This window comes from Alosa sapidissima, chromosome 24 (genome assembly GCF_018492685.1).
Source record: "Alosa sapidissima isolate fAloSap1 chromosome 24, fAloSap1.pri, whole genome shotgun sequence".
Classification (NCBI taxonomy): domain Eukaryota; kingdom Metazoa; phylum Chordata; class Actinopteri; order Clupeiformes; family Clupeidae; genus Alosa; species Alosa sapidissima.
Window position 1 is genome coordinate 19652533 of NC_055980.1, and position 7500 is coordinate 19660032.

The 7500-nt window shown below is 40.2% G+C and overlaps 1 protein-coding gene across 1 annotated transcript in view; it reads left to right on the top strand.

Annotated features, from left to right (window-relative positions):
- si:ch211-216b21.2 (heparan sulfate glucosamine 3-O-sulfotransferase 3A1) overlaps positions 1 to 7500 on the top strand; it is a 56299-nt gene that overhangs the window by 41999 nt on the left and 6800 nt on the right. The window lies entirely within an intron of this gene.

Sequence of the window (7500 nt, forward strand, 5' to 3'; positions counted from 1 at the left end):
ATTTATTTTATATTTGGCCTGTTATGAAATCATGTATTGAACAATTTAAGCACAGCTCAACTTTAAGAAACTCAAATAGCCTAGATGCATGCTTAGCATTTTGTGATCATTAAGGCTACTTTCACATACTCTTAGTCAGCTGTATATCCTTATATAAACTTAAAGCCCAAATTTGGAGCATGCTGCCGAAATTTGCTGCAAATTCAAAACCGGATTACTCTGGGACGGCTAACTGTACAGGAGACTGCTTTACACCTTTGTGTTCGGTAAGGTCTGCTGTTTATTATTATTGATATACTGTAGTTTGTCATGTGTTGAACGAAGGGTTCGTATGGTATTCCACCAAGATGAATGGGTAGGGAGACAGGAGCAGAACCTAGAATTTATGATTCAATTTAATTATATTATTTATTTGTCTCGCGAACCGTTCACCACAGCGATTAGCGACTAACATCATTTAAAAGCCGAGAAAAAGCTGTGATACTTGTGACGTCTGTATGATGAGTAGGCTACTTTGCGAGTAGTTCAACTGAGAATGGGTGAGGGTTCCGGTTATGACGTGGACGTGAGAAGTCACAAAACCCAAGTGCTCCCGTAAAATATATCATATGTAAATGTAAACCCGTTCGTTTGATATAGTTAAAAGTCTTAGTCGAGTGATATAAGTGCAAGATATAACAAGGATCCAAAATGAAGTCGAGTAAACCTGGTTCAAGAGGTAAAGAGAAGAAGAGAGAGGGCGATTTGGAGTTAGCTCATGAGCTACCTGAAGCTCCAGAAACCCAAGCTAGGGATGATGGAATTTTAGCAGCTATTCACACTCTTCGAAAAGACTTCACTGCCCAGCTCAAAAAAGTTATCACCTCAAACCGCGAGATCAAAGAATCATTGGACTCCTTTTCCGAAAGACTAAGTGGCGCAGAATCCCGTATAAGTTCCGCTGAGGACCAATTGAACAACCTAGCTAACGTCTCTGCAACCACTCGGAAAAAGATGCTAGCACTCACCAAGTCAGTGGAAAAACAAAGCAGCTGCTTCTAAAGCCAGCAATCCGAACCAAAAACCTTTTCCTCGAGCGATTCTCGTGAAATTCCGCTGGTTGACTGACAGAGACCGAGTGATGAAGGCGGCCCGCAAGAAGAAATCGTTACAGTTTGAGGAGAATCGTGTGATGTCTTTTCCTGATCTATCCTCGGAGATCCAGCAGCAAGGGAGAATGTTCGATGGCGTAAAAACCCGACTGCATACTCTGGCTATTGAGTTTGGATTACAGTTTCCAGCAAAGATGAGAATTTACCACAAGGGTAAACTGCTTACGTTTCTTACTCCAGCAGATGTAGAGGCCTTCATACAAGAGGTCGAGACAGAACGGTCTCAGACTGTACGGGACAATGACGTGAGTGAGTCTGGCTAGATTTCGCAAGCATGCTTGGATCCAACATGAATGAACGAAGCTTTGACTAAGCTTTAGTGGATAAGAGTATCATGTATCACATATTCTGTGTTATAGCTGGCCCCTTTGTGTTTAATTTTACATAATGTTATGGGTCAGTAATTATACATACTTGGGTTTACTTTTGTTTTTTTATACATATTGATTTTGCCGGACATGGGTTTCACCCAAATTAGTTCTGTATCTGCTCCTTAGTTAAGGATCAATGCAAGTTATCTGGAATTTCTGTGTTTTGCAAGAGTTTGAGTGGGGTCTGTGCAATTAGGGGGCACAGGGACTTAGGAGAGCTCTGTCTCAGTTCTAGAGAGGGGGCGTTTGTTACTGTTTTTTCTTTTTTCTATTTTTTGTGTTTTGTAGGCACACTAGTCTTCTATGGTAGAAGAGGAGTTGATGGTATAATGTTAATATTACATAGGCTGGGTTATGAGTAATGTTCCTTTTCTCAATATTACTTCATGGAATGTCAGGGGTATGAGAAAATTAGTTAAAATTAAGCAAATACTGTCCAGACTTAAACACATCCAAGCAAAAGTCATTTATTGTCAGATGAGATTGTGCGTATAAGGAAGAGATGGCCTGGGCAAATTCTAGCTTCTTGCTTCTCCTCACAGGCAAGAGGAGTAGCAATCCTCATCCATAAATCAGTCCCCTTTAGGATTCACAAACTTCTCCAGGATCCTGCAGGTAGATTTGTGGTGGTTGGGAGAACTCTTTTGAATCAGGAAATTATTCTTGTAAACGTTTATGGGCCCAACAATGACGATGCCACATTCTTTAGTAACCTCTTCATGACCATTTCCTTATTTCGAGGTGAAATAATTATGGGTGGAGATTTTAATTTTGCTCTTAACCCCCTTCTAGACCGCTCATCGAGGAATGACTCCTCCCATACAAATGCCCGAAAGGTGATAGGCTGCTTCATGTCAGAACTGCATCTTGTGATATCTGGAGAATTAGAAATCCCACCACACTGGAATATTCATGCCACTCAAACACACACCAAACACAATTTTTTTTTTTAAATCTCTGGGTCACTGGCGGCGAATGTACAGGACTGTGGACACAAAGGCATAGTTATTTCAGATCATGCTCTACTGTTTCTGCATTACCGCCATGATTCACATGTCAGGGGCCAAACTGTGTGGAGGCTTAGCCCGAGATGGCTCCATGATAAGAATTTTCTATTCTGTGTAGAAAAGAATATTGAGTTTTTCTTTGCAACGAATACAGATGAAACCTCACCATCTATTAGATGGGAAGCCTTTAAAGCCTATATTAAAGGTGTAATGATTTCTTATACCAGTAGTAATTCAAATAAGACACATCTTATGACTGAACTTGAGCAAGATATTAAAGACCTAGAAAGGGAGCTCTCAGTGAATAACACACCAGAGAATGTACAGAGACTCTCAGAATTAAGGGCTAAATATCAGGATGTTACAGCAAGTAAGGCCTTAAACAGTATCACTCGGTTAAAGCAGACATACTATGATCAGGGAGAATCAGCGGGTAAATTGCTAGCATGGCGGATTAAAACAATGCAAAATTAAAGGGCTATTACTGAGATGAAAACTGAAAGCGGGACAACTAATCCAAAAGTCCCCAGATACTAATGTCCTACACCCCTTTTTGGATCAGCTCTCCATTCCAACCTTAAAGGAAATGGTAAAAGAGGAGCTAGACTCTCCCATTACAAATGAGGAACTGTTTGAAGCGCTGTCCCTTATGAGCGGAGGTAAAGTATCACGGGTCGAACATAATTATCTTTTTGAAGTGCTTCAGCGGTTTGGGTTTGGTGAATACTTCTGTAAGTGTGTGAAAATGTTATATCAGTCCCCAAGCGCATCAGTCACGACAAACTTTGTAACCTCCCAACCCTTCAAACTCCATAGAGGGACCAGACAGGGGTGTCCCCTTTCACCCCTAATGTTTGCTTTAGCAATCGAGCCACTTGCAATTGCAATTAGACAAAATAGCAGTATAACAGGTATCAGAATAGGGAATGTGGAGAATAAAAGCCCAGTGATATCAGGAGTGACTAACCTTATCAACAGATGGACAACAATGTCAATTTCAATGATTGGCAGAATTAATATCCTCAAAATGAATGTCCTACCCAAATTTCTTTACTTATTCCAATGCATACCACTCCCACCACCAACAAACCTTTTCCAAAATATGACTAAAATCTTCAGAAATTTCATATGGAGTAACAGACGAGCAAGACGTCTCTCTCTACTATATCTCCCATATGACAGGGGAGGGTTGAAACTCCCCAACCTCAAATGGTACTACTGGGCATGCCAGCTTTGGACAACCTCATTCTGGTTTAGGTCCAGTCCATCCCTCTCATGGGTGGCCATGGAAAGAGAGACTTCAGCCAACATACTTCTTCATTTGTATCTATACTCAGATAAACCGGATAAACTAAAGAAATCCACAGGTAACCCATTTGTTTTCAACTCCATTCGTGTTTGGCATGAAGTTCATAGCTACCTAAAGGTTTCTCTTAAGCTATCACAGTTCACACCCATTTGGGGGAACAATAATTTTCATCCAGGGGCAAAAGACAAGGGATTTAAACTATAGGCAGACAAATGTATTGGCCAAATAGCAGATCTCTATCAGGAAGATGTTCTCATGCCATTTGAAGATATTAGAAAACAATTTGACATATCTGCTAAACATTTCTTTAAATACCTTCAAGTCAGAGACTTCATCTATAAGACCCCAAAAAAGCTCTTAATGCCAGACCTCTCAGCAGTAGAAAATATTATGGTAAGCCCACACCAGAGAAGACTTATTTCCATCTTTTATAAGATTTTGTCATCTGGGTCTCCAGAGACATCTGAGGACAAGAGACTTGCTTGGTGCACAGACTTAGGGGAAGAGATAAGTGGGTCTGAATGGCAAAATATTTACCCAATCACAAACACAAACTTCTAATTCAGGTTTCAGATTATTACAGTATAAATGGTCAATGAGGCTGTATATCACTCCAGAGGTTTTGAATCATTTCAATGGTAATATTCCTGATGTATGTATTACATGTGAAATACGCTTTTCCATTGTTTATGGTCCTGTTCAAAAGTACAAGAATTTTGGAATGAGGTTGTTGAGACACTCTCAAATTCGTCAGAGGTGATTCGTCCTATGTGCCCAAGAATGTGCGTTTTGGGACTCATACCAAAGGACATTAATCTCAGCCGAGCTAACAGAAAGATGGTTACCCTAAGCCTACTACAAGCCAGGCGGACTATTGCAAAATGTTGGAAGTCTATACAGAGGTCGACTACCAAAAGCTGGCTAGAGGACATTGTACAAGTTATAGCCATGGAAAAAATATCATTCACTGAAAGGAAAATATGCTCTGTTTGAAGAAATGTGGACTTCCTTTTTGCACTTTGTTAAGGGCCCTCAATTTCTTAGCTCTAAATTGACCATACAATCATTACCCCTGTACAATCGCTGGGAAACCCACTGTCTAAATACTCCTTGCTTATGTACCAATGAGCGTGCCATTTGGTTTTGAGTGTTTAATTTATTTTTATCCATTTTATGTCTCTCATTATTATTATTTACTTTTTTTTTTTCAATTTTAATTTAATGTTTTTGTCTAGTAGCTTGTTTCTTATATTTACTGTATTTATAACTTCTTGTTCCTTGAAAGGAGAAAAAAAAGAAAATCCAATAAACACATTTGGAAAAAAAAAACTGAGAATAGGTGAATTTGGACGCACTTTCTTTCTTGCCGTGCGTGGTCACTTTCTCCACTGCGTAAAAGACTAAATTAATTTGTGCTGTGAATGCTAAGATTATTTTGACAGGCCATAGGCTAATAAAATACGCTATTAGTCGGACACAAACCAGAATATTGAAAGAAGGGGGCACCAAGGCCACAGTGGCCTCAAAGGGGCATCACGGCCAACGCAAGGGGTGGCCGTGGCCGCCGTGAAATTCCTACCCTGGTTCCAAGTGTTGTGTTTGGATAGTTATGATAGTTTGCCTAAAGACGATTAAAGTAGCTCAGGTAGACATATGCTAATATCAATAGAGGACCTTTCAGAGCAATACTTAGGAACATTGCTCAAAAAAGCCTAAACAAAATGTTAAAAACATGCCTTGTGTAGCATCAGCTTTAGAAAGAGGAGTCATGAGAGGACCCCCCCCCCCCCCCCCCACACACACACACACACACACACACGCACACACATAAACATATCCATGCCCCTCAACCCCAGAAAAGGCAATGACCCCCCACCCCTCAGCCTTATCTCTCTGGTGGCTGTTCTGGTCTCTGTTTATCTGGGAAGCACTGGGGCTGGGGGAGTGCTGGCAGCCGTGCCGTGCCGTGCCGTGCCGCTGCTGCTGCAGGGAGGGCCTGGGAAGAAGGCTGCTAATCTGGACGCCAGGGGTGCTGTTTGTTGATGTGCTGTTTTGTTGTTGCAGGTTGTTTATTGTTGTTTTGGACGGGTTTCGTCCCCAATAGGCCTACTGAAGCTGGCCTGGTGAGGGTTTGGAGAGCTGGTTGGTGTGTGTGTGTGTGTGTGTGTGTGTGTGTGTGTGCGTGTGTGTCTTCATCCATCATTTACACTCTTTTTCTCTTTCTCTCTTTTTTCTCTCTCTTGCTCTCACTTCTCTCTCTCAAACTATCTATCTATCTATCTATCTATCTATCTATCTATCTATATCTACTATCTATCTATCAATCTATATGTCTATCTATCTATCTATCTATCTATTTCTCTCTTTTCTCCTTCCAGTCACACACACACATTTCTCATAGAAACCTCCAAGCACACTGTCAATGATGGAAGAGTGAAAAAGTCTTGGGCTAAATTAGAAACCACAGGAGGGAGAATGGGAGTGTGTGTGTGTGTGTCAGATGGGTGTTTCTGTGTATGTGACAGTGTTGCATGTAGATGTGAATGTCTGCAAATCTGTGTGTGTGTCTGTAGCCATTTTGTTAATGTCTAATAAAACAGGTATCATTTAATACTGCCAGACCCAATTTAATCTGTGGAGCCAAACTCTTCATTGAAAAGGAGGCAAGGTTGAATCTCAGGGATGCACCTTTTCAGGTTGGCTATTGAAGGCATGAAATCATTTATATAATGCTCATTGCAAATGCCTGCAATATTATCCGTTTCGACTTTTCAAATCAAACTACACACTGAAAAGGGTTTATTTTCCACAGGAGTGCTTTTCAAATTATTATTTCAATCCCTTTTTAAAGATTAAGCCCTCTCAAGATTCAAAGATTCTGGAAATGCTAACCATTAGGACTGTTTAAAGCTAATCTATGAGAATATGTTGAATTGCAATACAATAAAGTGAAGGTGAAAATGAAGTGAAAAGTGATCCATTTTCATATTGCTATGAGCTACATTTACAGGCCTGTACAGGTTCCTTTATATTTTTCATGTTACATGTGTATTGTGTAAATAACATTTAAAAAACACACACACTTACCAAAACAACCTAAATAACCTGATAGGGGTAAATCTCCACAGATGTGCTGGCGTCTCTCAACATCAAAGCACCAAGCTCGGTTTCAAAGCGATGATGTGTTTACCCTTTTGGATGAGAGGAGTTGTTGGAGCAGAATATACCTGGAATAAAATAAAAAATAAAATAAAAATACGAGCCTGTCTCCCTCCAAGGCTCCTTTAGATCAGATGAGCCAGTTTTTCCTCTTTTTATGTACTTTATCTTTTTTTTTTTTTTGTTCCTCTCCCTGGATCACTGAACTCCCTCTAAAGACCATCCCAGTCAAACAACAAACAAACCTTTTTATCTCCACTGAAACGAGAAGGACAGAAAATAAGTAAAAGAAAGGTCTGAAAAGGCAACGTCTGATCTGATGTTTGTATAGGCTTGGTGATCAGGACGTATTTGATGCTGTGTCATTAAAACCTGTATATGGCAAAAGGAAATCAACAAAGATCTTTACCTTTAATTGCCACAGAGACACAGGTGCATAAACTGTGGATTGTATTTGTGTGTAAGCAATAAGTCATCTGTACACATAAACAAATGTTCTCTCT